The 19,677-nt window shown below is 38.8% G+C and overlaps 2 long non-coding RNA genes across 2 annotated transcripts; both read left to right on the top strand.

Annotated features, from left to right (window-relative positions):
- The first annotated feature begins 2,792 nt into the window (after positions 1-2,792).
- LOC138929651 (uncharacterized) lies at positions 2,793-4,541 on the top strand. Its single transcript, XR_011445878.1, has 3 exons — positions 2,793-3,055; positions 3,111-3,252; positions 3,307-4,541. It is a non-coding gene; the product is annotated as an uncharacterized lncRNA (long non-coding RNA).
- Positions 4,542-10,978: 6,437 nt separating this feature from the next.
- LOC138929647 (uncharacterized) lies at positions 10,979-12,778 on the top strand. Its single transcript, XR_011445877.1, has 3 exons — positions 10,979-11,292; positions 11,348-11,489; positions 11,544-12,778. It is a non-coding gene; the product is annotated as an uncharacterized lncRNA (long non-coding RNA).
- Positions 12,779-19,677: the final 6,899 nt, after the last annotated feature.

Raw genomic sequence — 19,677 nt, forward strand, 5'->3', positions numbered from 1 at the left:
TCATTTCATTTTACCTATACTTATTATGTGTACAGTTTGACAGTTACAGTTTTACATTCCCAGTTTTACATATTGTATACATTTACCGATCGCTTCTATGGCAGCTATATGATATAGTTTTCCGATTTTCATAAAATTTTGACCAAAATTCTGAAATAATAAAAGAAGCTCATATCTAAAAGTAGATAAGAATATGTTGAAAAACAACGAAGTTATAATTTTTATACCCTTGCAGGGTATTATAATTTCAGTCAGAAGTTTGCAACGCAGTGAAGGAGACGTTTCCGACCCTATAAAGTATATATATTCTTGATCAGCATCAACAGCCGAGTCGATTTAGCCATGTCCGTCTGTCCGTCTGTCTGTCTGTCCGTCTGTCCGTCTGTCTGTCTGTCCGTCTGTCTGTTTCTACGCAAACTAGTCCCTCAGTTTAAAAGCTATCTGAATGAAACTTTGCATATAGTCTTCTATATGCTCTCACTGCTATATATGTCGGAACGGGCCGGATCGGACGACTATATCATATAGCTGCCGTACAAATGTTCGATAAATTTTTAGAAAAAAATTATAACTTGGCTGTTTTTCAATATTTTTGCGATATAGCCATTTTATATTATTCTAGAATTTTGGTAAAATTTTTATGAAAATCGGACGACTATATGATATAGCTGCCATAGAAACGATCGGGAAATTAATAGAAATAAAATTATAGCTTCGTTGTTTTTCAACGCATTTTTATTTACTCTGAGATATACGTTTTTTTTATTATTCTAGAATTTTGGTATAAATTTCATAAAAATCGGACAACTATATCTTATAGCTGCCATAGAAGCGATCGGTAAATGTATAAAATATATAAAGCTGGGAATGTAAAACTGTAACTGTCAAACTGTAAACATAATAAGTATAGGTAAAATGTAATGAAACTCTGTTTTGTGAGTGTCTTCAGCATTTCAATCTAAAAAATAAACATCAAAACCAATCTGCAAGGGTATACAAACTTCGGCGTGCCGAAGTTAGCTTCCGTTCTTGTTTTCCTATTCATTTTCCGATCGTTCCTATGACAGCTATAAGATATAGTCGTCCGATTTTCATAAAATTTTTACAGAAATTCTGGAATAATATAAAATGGCAATATCTTAAAAATGATGCAAAAATATTAAAAAAACAGCCAAGTTATAATTTTTTTCCAAAAATTTATCGAACATTTGTTCGGCAGCTATATGATATAGTCGTCCGATCCGGCCCGTTCCGACATATATAGCAGTTAGAGCATATAGAAGACTATATGCAAAGTTTCATTCAGATAGCTTTAAAACTGAGGGACTAGTTCGACTCGGCTGTTGATGCTGATCAAGAATATATATACTTTACAGGGTCGGAAAGGTCTCCATCACTGCGTTGCAAACTTCTGACTAAAATTATAATACCCTGCAAGGGTATAAAAATTAGCAGCAAGCCGAGCATCTGAAGACAACAACAACATCATCGAGCCTACGATAATTAAATAATTAAAATAAAAACTAGCAGCAAAACGAGCATCTGGAGAAAACAACAGCAAGATTGGCCACTCTTTACATAATTTACATAAAATAATATATTAAATCATAACTTTATAGTTTTACGTTAATTTAGGTTAATTCATTGTAAGTATAACGCTTATTGAACGAAACGAAAATAACTGTTCCTTAAAATTTATTTGTGCAAAGACAAAATCACATGAATAACGGTGATAACCCTATAGACGACTTCGTGTCAGGTTTAAATAAGTGGTCAGCGCTCCAGCAGAGTAGGTTAAACAGTGTCGAAGAAATTAATAACTCGGTAGAAATAATTTCGTGGTTAACAACAAACCAAGCTAGCAAAATGGCATTGAGCGAAGGTCAGTTAAAAGCGATAGTGGAGAGTGCTGTTGCCGGCGCGCTCACAGTGCAAAAGCAATCGTTTGAACAGTTACACAGTTACATGAGAATAGAGAAAGAATAGAAAAATTAACAGTTGACACCCCAGAAGTGGAAACTTACAAAGATGCTGAGATCGAAGAAGGTGTTGTTTGTAAAGAACCTTTGGACATTTGCATTCCGGCGAAATAATAAAACGCAACTAAGCTTAAAGCTTATAGGCCTAGACTCGCCAGCGTTTATCTACATAAACGAGCAGCTGACGAAACCGAAATATGAAATATTCAAACGAGCAATGCATCTCAAACGGATAAAGCGCTTATCAGCTGTTTTCACTCGGCGAGGGGAGATATTCGTGAAGGAACGAGTAGGTGCAGAGGCTAGGTGCTTGCAGAGCTTTGGCGATCTGGATCATCTGGAGTTGGAGATGGGGTAATGAGTCCCTTACTTTAGAAGTTTCAAGTGTTGGAGCTTTACAAAATAGTTCTTTTCGCGCCTAAACGTAGTTTAAAATGCATTTTTTATTTAAAAAGTTTAGTAATATTTAAAAACAGTCGCTGTAATAGGAAGCTTATATTTATTGTGGGAGTCTTTAAATTTAGAATAATTTTTGATAAAATGCTAATAATTTTAAAATTGTAACGGCGCCTGTAGCGTCTGCAAAGTGAAATATTCATTAAAAAAATTCGTTTGAGAAACGAACAGAGTTTGTCTCGATTTGTGCTTACCCGATTGGCTAGACCAGAATTCGTTTAGTATTTTATCTCAGATCTAAACCAATTGCGATTAAAATTTGAATTTGAGATCCTGAGGTTGATGTTACCAGATCTGACATAGATCAGTGTGGCCATATCGAGTAGGTATCGATAGTAAGCTTAGTAGCGTTACCAGATCAGAAATAGATCGGTGTAGCCATATCGATTAAGTATCGATGGCAAGCTTAAAAGCGTTGCCAGATTGTTGTCCTTTGACCAGGCTGTCAAGTTCATTTCCTGCGGCCATTCTTTTTCATTGAACCGGCAGCAGAAGTGGACGTGCGTCTCTCTACTCGAGAAAATTAAGTTAAAAAGCCTGTAAAGTGCGAAATATTAAATCGCGAAGTGGCATCCGGTTAGATAAAGTGGTGAACAAGTGCCACAAGTGATTTTTATACAGTGAGTAAGCTTGCGTCTGTATTTTTGGGTATATTTAACCTCGAAATTTCTACAGATCGCAAACTTAAATTTTGTCGGCGCTGCCGAGACCCAAACGGGGCTCCTCGCCGCTGCCGCTGGCGCCTAGTCGGCACCGGGACCATCATCAGTGGAGAACCGAGAGGAAAACTCCCTGGATTTAGATTTTTGGGGCACAGGTACGCCATAGCCGCCGCCAGTGCGACACGGTCTTAATTAAATTACATTTACAGATCGTGCCCCACGTAATGAACTCATAACGAGTTAAGGAATTGTCAACTCGGAACGGAATAATCTCGTAACGAGTTAAGGAGCTTTAAAAGGAGCTAAAGAGGGTTCAGGAACAAGCATCGAGAACTTCTGCTGAACTCTAGAGCGTCCTAAGGAGCACCCCTCTCGGGTGGCCTCCTAGGAGGGGCTTACGAGCCGTAAGGATGTCTAATTAGCATGGCTGCGCTGCTAAACTTCAAGGGAGAGTAATCCTGCAGCGCATCGTTGCCTGATCGAGCAACGCATCTCTACCAGGAGCCGTTTAGGGATTTCTCTGTGTTTTCATGGTTCCTGTAGCGAAACTTTGACCTGCGAGTCATGGCTGATTTAACCTCACATCCATATTTTTGTGCCTTTGCCGTGGCCGAGCAGATTTAACCTCACTTCAATATTTTTGTCTTTTGGCATGGCCCAACGAATTTGACCAAACTACTTTTTCTCGCTTTTGTGGCAGTCGATCTGATCTATACGAATTAAAACAATTTAAGTATGCTGCGAAGCAGAGTTATTTTTGAGAGACAAATGCGAATCAAATGTCAACAAATCGAATACAATTCTGGAATACTGTGAAGAAAGTGCCCAGAGGCAAAACATACTTTAAATTAATGTGTGAATTTTGAATTAATTTAAATTCTTCGAATTAATTTAGTTTAACTATCTATAAAGTTTCTTAAATCGGAAAAGGTTAAAGTTAGAGTAGCGATGAATTAAGGCCAGTTCTAAATGGCATCGAAAAGTTATAGAGTTGAAGGAAGCAAGGGTCTGTCGAATTTCCTTTTCAGTGAACCACGCCGGAGATCGATCTTCTTCGTTGGAATTATCCTGAGTGAGTTACATAACCAATGGTATTGTGTTCTTTCGACAAATTGAATGAGAGAAGTGACCTTAACTTAATGCTTTCCTTAAATTGAAATTGAAATGAATTATCTTTTGCAACTTTTCGAAATCAGTAGCTTACATTCTCATCTAAAACTATTACGTTAACTTATGGAAATAAAATCTAGATTACGGAATCTATTATAATTGATCTCGATTAAAATGAAGTTTAGTTTTGGAACAAGTAAATGAATTTCATCAATAATATTATTTTTAAAACTGAATTACAGTTAGTTAAAGTGAATCTAAATATAGCTGCGAATTTAGTATGATTTTGTTTGTATTAAAAAGAAAAATGATTACCTCCTTAGGTCAGCTACACTTGGAGAGATTTCGATTAAGTTTTATTTAAGGTCAATATTAATACATCTATTATCCTTTAATTATATCTATACTTACCTTACAATGTTCCTAGATTATTCTAGCTATAAGAATATTAGAAAAGACAATTAAAATCATGAATACCTAAAACTAAAACTTTTTGAACTCTGCTGATGAATCCGTGAGAGTAGGGTATCCGAAGGGGTCACCGGAGTTATGCCTCCAAAGGAAGGTGATCATAGGTTGGGTGGGCATACCGCGAGCACAACAACAGCCGTGTTCTCGCAAAATTAGCTTTCTCAATCCTTTACTTTCTTTCTTCAAATCTCTAGTCTTCCTCTCTTTCCTTCCTTCTGAATTTATTTGTTTTCTATTCCGGTTTAGTTCTAGTTCCTTTTATTTTGTCGCAAGCACGCTCAATTCTCGATTCTTTTAATAATAAAGCGCAGAGGTCTGGGTCAAGCAAGACCACCACCCCCAAAGCCGACGAGCTAGAGCCGGATACTATAGCGTGCCCCCGCAGCTCAGATCCTCAGTAACCCGTCAGATTTTCTAACGTTACACGCTACAGTTATAATTTTATTATTAATAAGAAAAAAAGTGGCGCCCAACGTGTGGGGCCTCAGTGAGTACAGTAATACCTCATTGAGACTCACAGATAGATAAATTCAAAAATCTTTTCTATACTTTCAAATTTTCAACTTTAATTTTCTTCTCAAAATTTTTTTCGTTCATTTGTTAATTGATTAGGAAAACAAGGAATGAGAACTTTGGGTTTTCTTCTTGGCCACGATTAAATTTTAACGATAAAGATTTTCCTCATTACGCAAAGGTGAGAAAGAATTGGGTGGAGGAAAATACAGATGAATCGAACCGTGGTTGATCTTCTGGCCCTGTCCAAATTTTTCAAATCGTTGCGTAAACTAAACTTTGGGAATTTTAATTTTTTTGTAAGATTCAATCGCTTTGGAATATAGAGTTTCTGTCATATAGACGTACTCTATCCACGAATGACTAACAGTAAGATTTAAATTTCATTTCTCCTCAGAGGAGTTAGATTTTGTTGGAGTTATAACAGGAATACAAAGGTTTTGTTTGCGAATAAGCCGTTGTCCGTTTGATATTTTTGCAAATTTTGACATCCTCTCTGTTGGTTCTATTCTTTTTTTGAAGATGCGAACCACACCACTCTGTTTCTTCAAATTCTATATTTTCCGAGAAAGTTCACTAATTAAATCGGTACCCTACGACACGGGGACATCAAGCATTGAGTTCAAATTTCTAAAAGATTTTGTTATATATATATTTTTTTTGTATTATTTTTCTATTATCTTATTTCGTTGTTGGTTTGAGTTATTGTATCTTGATTATCGCTATTTGAAATCTCTTATCTCTTATCTCTATCGTTACCTTATCTTAAAATGGGAGTAGGTCACTCTCCAGACAAGGGCTCTGAGGGAGCAACCAAGCCAGTCTGTCCGTTGTGTAAACTTGAGATCAAGTCTGCAACTGACATTTTTAAAACGTCATGTAAACATGAGTTCCACAAGAAGTGTATAGAACTACACTTTAAGAGAAGCGAATTCTGTCCCGTTTGCGAAACCGCTTGTAGACCAGTAGCAGAAAATAAAGGGTTACAAACACGATCGCAATCTAGAAGTCGTCAAGCAGAGGTTTTAGAAACTAGAAATCCATCAGAGGATATGCCTAGTACGTCAGTTAGGTTAGATAGCAACCAAATTAATAACGTTAATGCTATTACTTTACTTGCCATGGAGCGTAGATTGCTCACGATTTTATCGGAGAAAATGGCCGAATTAGTGAAAGCTACCGTGGTTGAAAGCGTTAAAAGTATTATTGCAACACCTACTAATTCTGCTGCTAATGGTGACAAAAGGTCAACTACGCCTACACCGTTAGTAGAAGCCATCCAACCACAAACTAGCGGTGGTGAACAAATACCTAATGTAAATAGGGGTATGACTAACACTGGATCGCCAGTTTCTCATAGAAGTTCTTCGTCTGATCTCATAAATAGACCCGACAAAGTAGTTCACATCCTGAACGGATGGAAAATCAAATATTCAGGATCAGGTGTAACTATAGATAATTTTATCTACAGAGTAGAAGCCCTCACGCACCAAACGTTAGAAGGAAACTTCCCAGTTCTCTGTAGGCATGTTAGCGTTCTCTTTGAGGGTAAAGCCAACGAGTTCTATTGGCGCTACCACAAATCAGTTTCCGAAGTTCATTGGGACAGGCTATGTTCCGCATTACGGTGTCAATTTCGTCAAAGAAGAGACGATGTAGACATAGAAGAGTTAATACGAAACCGAAAACAAAAGCCTAATGAGACCTTCGACAGTTTTTATGACAGTGTAAACGTTTTAATCGATCAATTGGAGACACCATGGTCCTCCCGAAAACTTGCACGTGTTCTTAAGAACAATTTAAGACCTGAAATAAGGCACGAACTACTGAACGTAGATATTGGAAATGTTCCCGAATTGAGAGAAATATGTCGTCGACGCGAAGCTTTTCTTGACGATGTCAAACATTCGCACGGTTACACTAAAGTAACTCCTTTTCGACGAGAAGTCTCGGAGTTAAGTTCGAAAGTAGATTCTCAAGTTGAATTCGAATCCGATAACGATTTAGAAGTTGACGCATTTTCCTTGGTGTGTTGGAATTGCCGCAAAGAGGGGCATAGATACCAAGATTGTCTGTCTGAAAAGCGTGTATTTTGCTACGGCTGTGGAGCAGCTAACACTTATAAACCGAATTGTGTTAAGTGTACAAAAAACTCGCAATTCGGCATTACGAAGTTGCAACACAAAGTGAAGACTTCGAATGCCGCACGTCATCAGTCAACAATGACCGATTAAAGGTTGTTGCAGATTTAGAAGCAACACCATCTAAAACACTTGACGTTCCAATTAACAATGGCAGTTTACTGCATTGTAAAATCAAAGATATATCTGAAACAAAAATACCTTGCTTTTACCTTGAATCATGTACTCAGAAATCAACATCTCGAAGTTCTAGGAGAATCAGAACGTTTTGGCAGAATGTCAAAAACTACACTCTCGGATTGAAATATATATGTGGTATTCCTACTGGAACTAGAGATCTTCGTCCATTTTTGCCTATTCGGGTACTCGATCGTACTGTTTACGGGTTACTCGATTCCGGTGCTTCCATTAGTTGTTTCGGCGGTGAATTAGCTAAAGAGATAATGTCGACAGAAAAAGCGTATAAGTCGCTAAATATTAGTGCTACCACGGCAGATGGAAGTCCACAACGTATTGTAGGCAGAATGAAAACTGATGTAGAATATGGTAGTGTATCAAAGACTTTAACTATTTATATAGTGCCTTCTCTAAAACAAGATCTTTACTTGGGTATAGACTTTTGGAGGCTGTATAATCTTCTTCCGAAGAATTTGCAGATATCAGAACTCGAATCGAGTGATGTTGGCAGAAAGGTCGGAGTTGATCAACACGACTTATCTGAAGAGATGGAGTCAAAGCTAGCTAGTGTCATAAAATGTTTTCCGTCGTTTACCGATGAAGGTCTTGGCAAGACTAGCTTGATAACTCATTCGATTGATGTAGGGAATGCTAAACCAATAAAACAACGGCATTTCCCAGTTTCGCCTGCAGTGGAGAAGAGTATGTATGAAGAAATTGACAGAATGTTAAAACTAGGCGTGATTGAGGAATCAGATAGCGCGTGGTCTTCACCTATTGTCATGGTCACCAAACCAGGCAAAGTGAGAATCTGTTTAGATTGCCGTAAGGTCAATAGTTTCACTGAAAAAGACGCGTATCCACTTCCCCAGATCAGCGGAATTTTAAGCCGCTTACCTAAAGCCGAGTTCATAACAAGTCTCGACTTAAAAGATGCTTATTGGCAAGTGCCACTTGAAGCTCAGTCTAGAGATAAGACTGCTTTCACAGTCCCTGGTAGGCCTCTTTACCAATTTAAGGTGATGCCATTCGGGCTATGTAATGCCACCAGTACCATGTCTCGTTTAATGGATAAAGTCGTTCCCGCGCATCTTAGGAACGAAGTGTTTGTCTACTTGGATGACCTTTTAGTAGTTTCTTCTGACTTTGAGAGTCACTTGGGAGTTCTCAGAGAAATAGCTGTTCAAATCAAGCGTGCTGGATTGACGATCAATATTGGCAAAAGTCATTTCTGTATGCGGAGAGTTCGCTATTTAGGTCACATAATAGGAGATGGTGGTATTCGAACCGACCCTGAAAAGGTAAAGGCTATAACTGATTTTCCGGTGCCGAAAACTCTGAGAGGCTTGAGAAGCTTTATGGGTTTGTGTGGTTGGTACCGTAAATTTGTACCGAACTTTGCAACAATTGCTGCGCCGTTGACCGATCTCATGACAACAAAGCGAAAATTTTCCTTGACACCCGAAGCGTTAGAAGCATTTAAAGTGTTAAAGAGTCGCCTTAGTCAAGCTCCGGTTTTATGCAGCCCAGATTTTTCTAAACCATTCGCCATTCATTGTGATGCTAGCAAGTCTGGAGTTGGTGGAGTGCTAGTGCAAGTATCCGAAGAAGGAGACGAGCGCCCGATAGCATTTATTTCAAAGAAGTTGAATAAAGCTCAGCGCAACTATACTGTGACTGAGCAAGAATGTTTAGCTGCGATAGTAGCGCTGAGAGACTTCAGAGCCTATGTAGAAGGTCATGATTTTAAAATCATAACTGACCATGCTTCGTTAAAATGGCTCATGTCCAATCACGACCTTAGCTCACGCTTAGCTCGATGGGCATTAGCTCTGCAAAGATATCGTTTCAAAATCGAACATCGTAAGGGTATTTTGAACGTTGTTCCTGATTCGTTATCGCGTGTAAACGAGGATGAAATAGCAGCTGTAGATCTGCAAGAAGGTTTACTAATTGATTTAAACTCAGAAGAATTTAAGTCCCCGGAATATCAAGATTTGGTAGCAAAGGTTAATGCTAATAAAACAAACTTTCCGGATCTTAAAGCTGAAGACGGATATGTATACAGAAAAGCAGAACATCTAACTGGTGAACAAAAGCATGATGAGTATGCATGGAAGTTATGGATACCTAACGGTTTAGTATCTAAAGTTCTGTTTCAAGCGCACAATAGCCCTTTAGCGTCCCATGGGGGAATACATAAGACTATTGAACGAGTGAGAAGATACTATTTTTGGCCTCGACTCGTGCCTGACGTAAAAGCGTACATTAGTTCTTGTGAGACTTGTAAGTCTACGAAGTCACCGAGTCAAGTTCTTAGGCCGCCTTTGGGAAAAGCGCCAGAAACGGTTAGACTTTTTCAGCGAATTTTCATTGATTTTCTTGGACCGTACCCACGTTCTAGAAGTGGAAATATCGGAATATTTATTGTTCTCGATCATTTTTCTAAATTTATTTTCTTAAAACCAGTTAAGAAGATAAATGCGAGTGTCGTAGTTAAATATCTCGAAGGAGAGCTGTTTATGACTTTTGGAGTTCCGGAAACAGTTGTGTCTGACAACGGTTCTCAATTTCGTTCCGAAGCATTTCAAAAACTGATGCGGCAGTACGAAATATCTCATACGTTAACGGCTGTCCATTCGCCGCAAGCCAATGCGTCTGAACGCGTAAATCGTTCTGTTATCGCTGGCATAAGAGCTTATCTACGTCCGGACCAAAAGGACTGGGACGAGTACCTTAATAAAATATGTTGTGCCTTAAGATCCTCAATACACTCAAGTATAGGGACTACTCCATACTATATGGCTTTTGGTCAACATATGGTAACCACAGGTTCTACATATTCCTTGTTGAGGAAGTTGAACATGTTAGACGATCGTTCATTAATGTTCAATCGGCAAGATTCGTTCGAATTGATTCGGGAAGATGCGACTAAGCAAATGCAGAAAGCACACGAACAGAACGAAAAGCGGTATAATTTGCGATCGCGAGAAGTATCTTTTGCTGTAGGACAGGAAGTTTTCCGTCGCAATTTTAAGCAGAGTTGCTTTCAAACCGGATATAACGCTAAATTCGGGCCCACATTTGTGAAAGCCCGGGTAAGGAGAAAGCTAGGAAGTTCATATTATGAATTAGAAGACTTGCAAGGTCGAGTCCTGGGAAATTATCACGCAAAGGATATTCGACAGTAAAGTCGCTCCAGGCGGTATCAGCCTAGGGTATCTCTAGGGGAAAAATACCCTAGTCTGATTGTGGCAGGGGGGCTTTGTAACGGCGCCTGTAGCGTCTGCAAAGTGAAATATTCATTAAAAAAATTCGTTTGAGAAACGAACAGAGTTTGTCTCGATTTGTGCTTACCCGATTGGCTAGACCAGAATTCGTTTAGTATTTTATCTCAGATCTAAACCAATTGCGATTAAAATTTGAATTTGAGATCCTGAGGTTGATGTTACCAGATCTGACATAGATCAGTGTGGCCATATCGAGTAGGTATCGATAGTAAGCTTAGTAGCGTTACCAGATCAGAAATAGATCGGTGTAGCCATATCGATTAAGTATCGATGGCAAGCTTAAAAGCGTTGCCAGATTGTTGTCCTTTGACCAGGCTGTCAAGTTCATTTCCTGCGGCCATTCTTTTTCATTGAACCGGCAGCAGAAGTGGACGTGCGTCTCTCTACTCGAGAAAATTAAGTTAAAAAGCCTGTAAAGTGCGAAATATTAAATCGCGAAGTGGCATCCGGTTAGATAAAGTGGTGAACAAGTGCCACAAGTGATTTTTATACAGTGAGTAAGCTTGCGTCTGTATTTTTGGGTATATTTAACCTCGAAATTTCTACAGATCGCAAACTTAAATTTTGTCGGCGCTGCCGAGACCCAAACGGGGCTCCTCGCCGCTGCCGCTGGCGCCTAGTCGGCACCGGGACCATCATCAGTGGAGAACCGAGAGGAAAACTCCCTGGATTTAGATTTTTGGGGCACAGGTACGCCATAGCCGCCGCCAGTGCGACACGGTCTTAATTAAATTACATTTACAGATCGTGCCCCACGTAATGAACTCATAACGAGTTAAGGAATTGTCAACTCGGAACGGAATAATCTCGTAACGAGTTAAGGAGCTTTAAAAGGAGCTAAAGAGGGTTCAGGAACAAGCATCGAGAACTTCTGCTGAACTCTAGAGCGTCCTAAGGAGCACCCCTCTCGGGTGGCCTCCTAGGAGGGGCTTACGAGCCGTAAGGATGTCTAATTAGCATGGCTGCGCTGCTAAACTTCAAGGGAGAGTAATCCTGCAGCGCATCGTTGCCTGATCGAGCAACGCATCTCTACCAGGAGCCGTTTAGGGATTTCTCTGTGTTTTCATGGTTCCTGTAGCGAAACTTTGACCTGCGAGTCATGGCTGATTTAACCTCACATCCATATTTTTGTGCCTTTGCCGTGGCCGAGCAGATTTAACCTCACTTCAATATTTTTGTCTTTTGGCATGGCCCAACGAATTTGACCAAACTACTTTTTCTCGCTTTTGTGGCAGTCGATCTGATCTATACGAATTAAAACAATTTAAGTATGCTGCGAAGCAGAGTTATTTTTGAGAGACAAATGCGAATCAAATGTCAACAAATCGAATACAATTCTGGAATACTGTGAAGAAAGTGCCCAGAGGCAAAACATACTTTAAATTAATGTGTGAATTTTGAATTAATTTAAATTCTTCGAATTAATTTAGTTTAACTATCTATAAAGTTTCTTAAATCGGAAAAGGTTAAAGTTAGAGTAGCGATGAATTAAGGCCAGTTCTAAATGGCATCGAAAAGTTATAGAGTTGAAGGAAGCAAGGGTCTGTCGAATTTCCTTTTCAGTGAACCACGCCGGAGATCGATCTTCTTCGTTGGAATTATCCTGAGTGAGTTACATAACCAATGGTATTGTGTTCTTTCGACAAATTGAATGAGAGAAGTGACCTTAACTTAATGCTTTCCTTAAATTGAAATTGAAATGAATTATCTTTTGCAACTTTTCGAAATCAGTAGCTTACATTCTCATCTAAAACTATTACGTTAACTTATGGAAATAAAATCTAGATTACGGAATCTATTATAATTGATCTCGATTAAAATGAAGTTTAGTTTTGGAACAAGTAAATGAATTTCATCAATAATATTATTTTTAAAACTGAATTACAGTTAGTTAAAGTGAATCTAAATATAGCTGCGAATTTAGTATGATTTTGTTTGTATTAAAAAGAAAAATGATTACCTCCTTAGGTCAGCTACACTTGGAGAGATTTCGATTAAGTTTTATTTAAGGTCAATATTAATACATCTATTATCCTTTAATTATATCTATACTTACCTTACAATGTTCCTAGATTATTCTAGCTATAAGAATATTAGAAAAGACAATTAAAATCATGAATACCTAAAACTAAAACTTTTTGAACTCTGCTGATGAATCCGTGAGAGTAGGGTATCCGAAGGGGTCACCGGAGTTATGCCTCCAAAGGAAGGTGATCATAGGTTGGGTGGGCATACCGCGAGCACAACAACAGCCGTGTTCTCGCAAAATTAGCTTTCTCAATCCTTTACTTTCTTTCTTCAAATCTCTAGTCTTCCTCTCTTTCCTTCCTTCTGAATTTATTTGTTTTCTATTCCGGTTTAGTTCTAGTTCCTTTTATTTTGTCGCAAGCACGCTCAATTCTCGATTCTTTTAATAATAAAGCGCAGAGGTCTGGGTCAAGCAAGACCACCACCCCCAAAGCCGACGAGCTAGAGCCGGATACTATAGCGTGCCCCCGCAGCTCAGATCCTCAGTAACCCGTCAGATTTTCTAACGTTACACGCTACAAAATTTATTAATATAACATGGAAGACAACATAAATCAAAATAGTCAAAATAGCCGCGCGTTACTGCGCATTCTTGGAAAGCAGAGATCTGGTCTAAAAATCTGTCATATAAATGCTCAAAGCCTGACTAAAAAAATTGAAGAATTTAGGTATCTCTTTATCGACTCAGAAATAGATGTTATATGTATATCTGAAACATGGTTTGTCCCGAATATTTGTGATGTCTTAGTTGAATGTGACGGCTTTAACTTGTATCGTTCTGATCGTGAAAGTCATGGTGGAGGGGTTGCAATGTATGTGAACAAAAAATTGAAGTCCAAATTTGTATGTAAACATCCTGCTTGTAGTTCTGTGGAATATTTATTTGTAGAAATTAAATATAAGTTACAACAGACTGCAAAAATGCTGATTGGGTGCGCCTATCGGCCTAATTGTCGGACCAACTATGACAACATTAAAAGTATCCTAGCTGATTTGTCAACAAAATATGCAGATGTTATTCTTGCAGGTGACTTTAATAGTGATTTAATAAGAGAATCACATCTTACAAATAATATGGAGTCGCTAGGGTTAAATGTAGTAAACACTACTTCCCCTACGCATTTTTGCAACACTCGCAGCTCATTACTAGATGTGTTCTTTGTGACTAATACTGACAAAGTAGCTTTATATGACCAGCTAATCGTCCCGTCTTTTTCGAAACATGACCTCATCTTTCTGACATACGCGATTGACCTTCTATATCATGACAATACCATAGTCTTTAGGGACTTTAGAAATATAAATTATGAACATTTAAATCAAACCTTTAATTGCTGTAATTGGGATGGCCTATATTTACTCGCAGAAGTTGACGATCAAGTAAAGTACTTTCAGGATAATATACTTAACTTGTATAACAGCTGCGTTCCGGTTCGTAGAAAAATAATTCGTGCAACGGAGAAACCATGGTTTCATAATGGCATTCGGAATGCGATCAATGAACGCGACAAAGCTTTCAAAAAGTGGAAGAGGTATAGGACATCACATGAATACAGGAAATTTAGTTTGCTGAGACAATCTGTAACTAAGCTCATTGACATTGCTAAAAGCAGCTACTATTCCCGTAAATTTGAAAGAACATCTTCTACTCAAGAAACATGGAAAACAATAAAAAGTTTGGGAATAGGAAAATCCAAAGGGAGGGTGGAACAGGACATAGATGTGAATGAACTAAATAAACAATTTATAAAATGCTCAGTACCTGAAGTTCTTGACAATCAATAATTACAACTTGCACCTGAAATCGTCTGTGATAATAGGTTTAGGTTTGTGACTGTTAATCAATGTGATATTCTACAGACTATACTTGACATTAAGAGTGATGCGACTGGACTTGACGACATTAATCCGAAATTTATCAAAATTTTGTTACCTAGGATTCTGCCTTATTTAACTCATATATTAAATAAAGCATTAACAACCTCGACTTTTCCTGACTGCTGGAAAACGGCCAAGATTATTCCGATTCCAAAATCAAATACTGACTACAGACCTATATCGATCCTGCCGTACCTTTCTAAAATATTAGAAAATATAATGGCAAAACAAATAAATAAATTTCTCACTGACAATGAAATGCTAAATAATAATCAGTCAGGATTTAGGAAAGGTCGAAGCTGTACTACAGCTATATTAAAGATTACTGACGACATAAGGAAACAAATGGACGATAACAATGTCACATTTTTAGTTTTACTGGAGTATAGCAAGGCTTTTGACACTGTAAACCATAATATTCTATGTTCAAAGTTACGTAATATGTTCCATTTTTCAAAAACTTCTGTTAAGCTTGTGTCTTCGTACTTAAATAATCGTCGTCAATCAGTTGTTCTATCTAATGTATCGTCGGAATTTGGAAATGTCACTCGTGGTGTCCCCCAAGGTTCAGTACTTGGTCCACTGTTGTTTACACTGTATGCTAATGACCTACCATCTGTGTTGTCAGAATGTAATGTGCATCTGTATGCCGATGATGTCCAAATGTATGTGAGTCGTCCTTTAAATAGAATAAGTGAATGTATTGATGTATATATCCGTGAACTTGCTCGAGTAAATGAATGGGCAATCAAAAATGGACTAGGCATTAACCCAAATAAATCTAAGTGCCTCGTAATAAGCAGAAAAAAATAAAGCTAGACAATATCGAACCTCTTCACATTAATAACAGTCCATTAGAGTATGTCGAAAAAGCCGTAAATCTTGGATTTACATTCAACAGGACTCTTACATGGAACGATCACATTGCAAAGGCAATAGGAAAAGTATTTGGAATGCTGAGAGCATTGTCTGTGACTAAGGGTTGCCTGCCTATAAATGTTCGTATGTTAGTAGCAAAAACATGTTTAGTTCCGTGTTTATTTTATGGTGTAGAAGTTTTTTCAAATTGTGACTCGATTAGCCAAAATAAAATAAAAATAGTATATAATAGCATCGCAAGATATATATTTAATTTGGCACGAATGGAACATGTGTCGGGTTATGCCTATAAAATTTTTGACGTAGAACTTAGCGGATGGATAAAGATGAGAATATTGACATTTCTTCACAAATTAATATATAAGAAAGAACCAGCATACCTATTTGAAAAATTAACATTTACTGCGTCTAGAAGACTAAACAATCTAATTTGTATAAGGCCCAGATCCCTGACATCCGAAAGACAATTTTTTATTAATGCCATTAGATTATGGAATCAGCTACCCAACAACATTAAAAATATTAGCAATGCTACGCAATTCAAGGAAAAGGTACTCTCACAGTTTAAAGAAGTCCCATAAATTAAATTAAATTACAGCGACTTAGGAATAGGATTAGGATTAAGTTAAATTAACTACAAAATATACTAAATAATAATAATATACTTTAAATTGTTAGATTAAGATTATTATATGCACAAATTTTGTTTAGATTTAAGCTTTATGACAGAATGTATTGTAACCCTTTGTGACTAGCGCTCTAATTTATAAGTTTTACACTTGTAGCGTTAGGAAGGCAAATAAAATCAAATCAAATCAAATCAAATCAAATCAAATAATAAAGTGTTTGTCAGAGTTTGAGGGCAAATTCGAAATAAAATAAAAGGCCCAGCAAACACATTGTTGGCTTCTTTCAATACTCCATTGAATTTCAAAGCAATGATCAGTCGTCTTGACTTCACTTATGCCGATAAGAGGCCGATCTACCTGATCGAACAGGAGCTATCAACATTACGACAGGGCGACATGACTCTTACCGAATTCTATGATGAGGTCGAGAAAAAACTGACCTTACTTACTAATAAGACAATAATGACCTTCGATAATGCCTTGGCGATGTCACTAAATTAAAAATACAGGGTGGACGCGTTACGTGTGTTTATAACCGGAGCAAAAAAATCTTTGAGCGATATTCTTTTTGCAAAAAGCCCGAAAGATCTACCAACAGCTCTCGCTCTAGCACAGGAGCTTGAATCCAATCACGAGCGTTACCAATTCGCCCTTAATTATTCTAGAAGTTTGGGAGACGGAGGTCAGAAAACCAATCAAAGACATATGGATAGGGATAGGAATTCAATCATGCCCGTACAGAATAAGAACCCCTATTTTAGTAGGCGTCAGGTACCTACTTACGGCCACCAGGCTCAGGCACATGTTGGTTATACAGAGGCACCAAAAAGACCAAATAGTGGCAGTGCAAGATTTACAGGGCCGAAACAGCAGAGAATTAACCACTTAGCTCATGACATGGGTCAAGGTGAGGAAGATACCGGTGAATATCAACAGGAGGCAGAAGCGGAGGTTGAGAATTTTGAAGACGAACTAATGGGTTACGATCATGTTCATTTTTTAGCCACAGGTCCCTGCTACCATACATAGAGAGAAAGATAGCAGGGAGAACTATAAAACTTTTGATTGACACCGGGACTTCCACAACTCCGCACACTGCCCTGCGAACAAAGAAGACCCCAACACGAAAAAATGTGGAAACTGTGGAGGAAACCATACAGCTAACTACAGAGGCTGTGTAGTCTACAAGGAGCTGAAGAGTCGTATGCGAAGAGCGTCAGCTACACGCCAACAAAATACACAAAATGTGTATTATAATTCAAAAACTACTCCAGATGTATTTTTTGCCAAAGCAGCCAGATCTTCTTTTGGTCCGCTAAATGCCCCCACGGGCATCTCCTACGCCGAAGCTCTACGGACAGGCATGCAAAATCCACTCCCCTCAAACTCAGTAAATGCTCAGCAGGCCCCAGGGCAGCAACAAAACAACCTGGAATCCATGATGGTGACCATGCAACAAAGTATGATGGAACTCATGTTATTTATGAAAACGACCATGCAAACGCTTGTCCACAATCAGAATATGGTGATACAGATGCTTGTAGCACAACAGTTAAAATAATCAATGTCCAATCTACGTATATCCACGTGGAATGCCAACGGCGTCTCACGGCATAAACTTGAACTAACACAATTTCTAAACGAAAACCACATCGACGCCATGCTACTGGTTGAAACGCACCTCACAAGTAGATACAACTTTCATATAAGAGGTTATACCTTCCACCGCACAGATCATCCAGATGGTAAAGCCCACGGCGAGACCGACATCCTTATCAGAGAATGCATCAAACACCACTTCCACCAAAGGTTTGCAACAAATTACTTGCAAGCTACGTTCATTAAAGTGAAGTCAGGTAACGGCAACTTTTGCATTGCTGCTGTCTACTGCCCACCTCGCTTTACAATCTCTGAAGGCCAATTCATGGACTTTTACAACTCTCTTGGAGATCGTTTCATAGCTGCAGGAGATTACAACGCCAAGCACACGCATTGGGGATCCCGCCACGTGACCCCCAAGGGAAGACAACTGTATAACGCTCTCATCAATGTGAGAAATAAACTGGACTACGTTTCCCCTGGTAGCCCCACCTATTGGCCAGCAGACCCCAGAAAGATACCAGATCTAATTGACTTTGCCGTGACAAAAAACATCCCACGCAATCTAATAAACACCAAGGCCCTTCCGGACCTTTCTTCAGATCACTCGCCGCTGTTGATAACCCTCCTTCAAAGCCCAGAAACTACGGATCGCTCTCACAGGTTGACGTCGCACAGAACAAATTGGATGAAATACAAAAAGTATATGAGTTCCCACATAGAGCTAGACCCCCAGCTCAATACTGAAGCCGACATAGCCTCCACCACCTCCGCTCTGAAAGAGGTACTTGTGACTGCAGCCATGATCTTAACACCACAACAGAGGGATGTGCAAAAAATCAAATTCAAAACGAACCAGCAGATTAAACAGCTTATCCAAGAAAAGAGGCGTCTGCGACGGGCGTGGCAAAACAATAGATCGCCATGCCCAAAGCAATGTCTAAATGAAGCCACACGCAAACTACGCCGGGGCCTGAAGCAAGATGCCGAAAATGCACAATTAAGATATATTGAGAAACTCTCGACAACCAGCACAAAGCATCCCTTATGGAGAGCTCACCCAAACTTTAGCTCTCCGACTGAAACCATTACCCCGATTAGAAAATCATCTGGTTGTTGGGCCCCCAGCGACAAAGACAGAGTCGAAACTTTTGCCTCACATCTCCAGGGCGTTTTCCAGCCGAACCCTGCTGCACATCCATTTGAACTACCGCAAAACCAAACTGAAACGGAATCTACTCCAACATCATTTCGTCCGAACGAGATCACGAAGGTCATCAGGAAACTGAAGCCGAAAAGGGCTCCCGGCGATGACTTAATAACTAAAAAAATTACCCAACTAAATGGAAAAAATCTATAATTATAATGATACCGAAGCCCGGAAAAGACCACACGATTCCGTCATCTTACCGACCAATGAGTCTACTATCATGCTTGTCGAAGTTATTTGAAAAATGCCTATTAAAGCGCATAATTCCTTATCTGGGAGCTCACAACATCATCCCAGCTCATCAATTTGGCTTCAGAGAAAAGCATGGAACTATAAAGCAAGTTAACAGAATAACATCAGAAATTCGCACAGCCTTCGAACATCGAGAATATTGCAGCGCAATATTTCTAGACGTTTCTCAAGCATTCGACCGCGTCTGGCTCAATCATGCACAAAATTTAAACACTCTTGCCGGCATACAAGTTAACACAATTGTTTACAAAATATAAAATACAGTTGTAAGATCGGAGCTTAGAAGTCTTAGGGCAAGCTTTAGAGATAAGAACATCATTGGTAGTCGATAGAGCTTTTAATATTAGAAACCTTGCTGTACTTAGATCAGACGATTTTTGGATATTATACGCGTCGGTCATCA

The sequence above is a fragment of the Drosophila kikkawai genome, chromosome 2L (genome assembly GCF_030179895.1).
Source record: "Drosophila kikkawai strain 14028-0561.14 chromosome 2L, DkikHiC1v2, whole genome shotgun sequence".
NCBI classification, from domain to species: Eukaryota; Metazoa; Arthropoda; class Insecta; order Diptera; family Drosophilidae; genus Drosophila; species Drosophila kikkawai.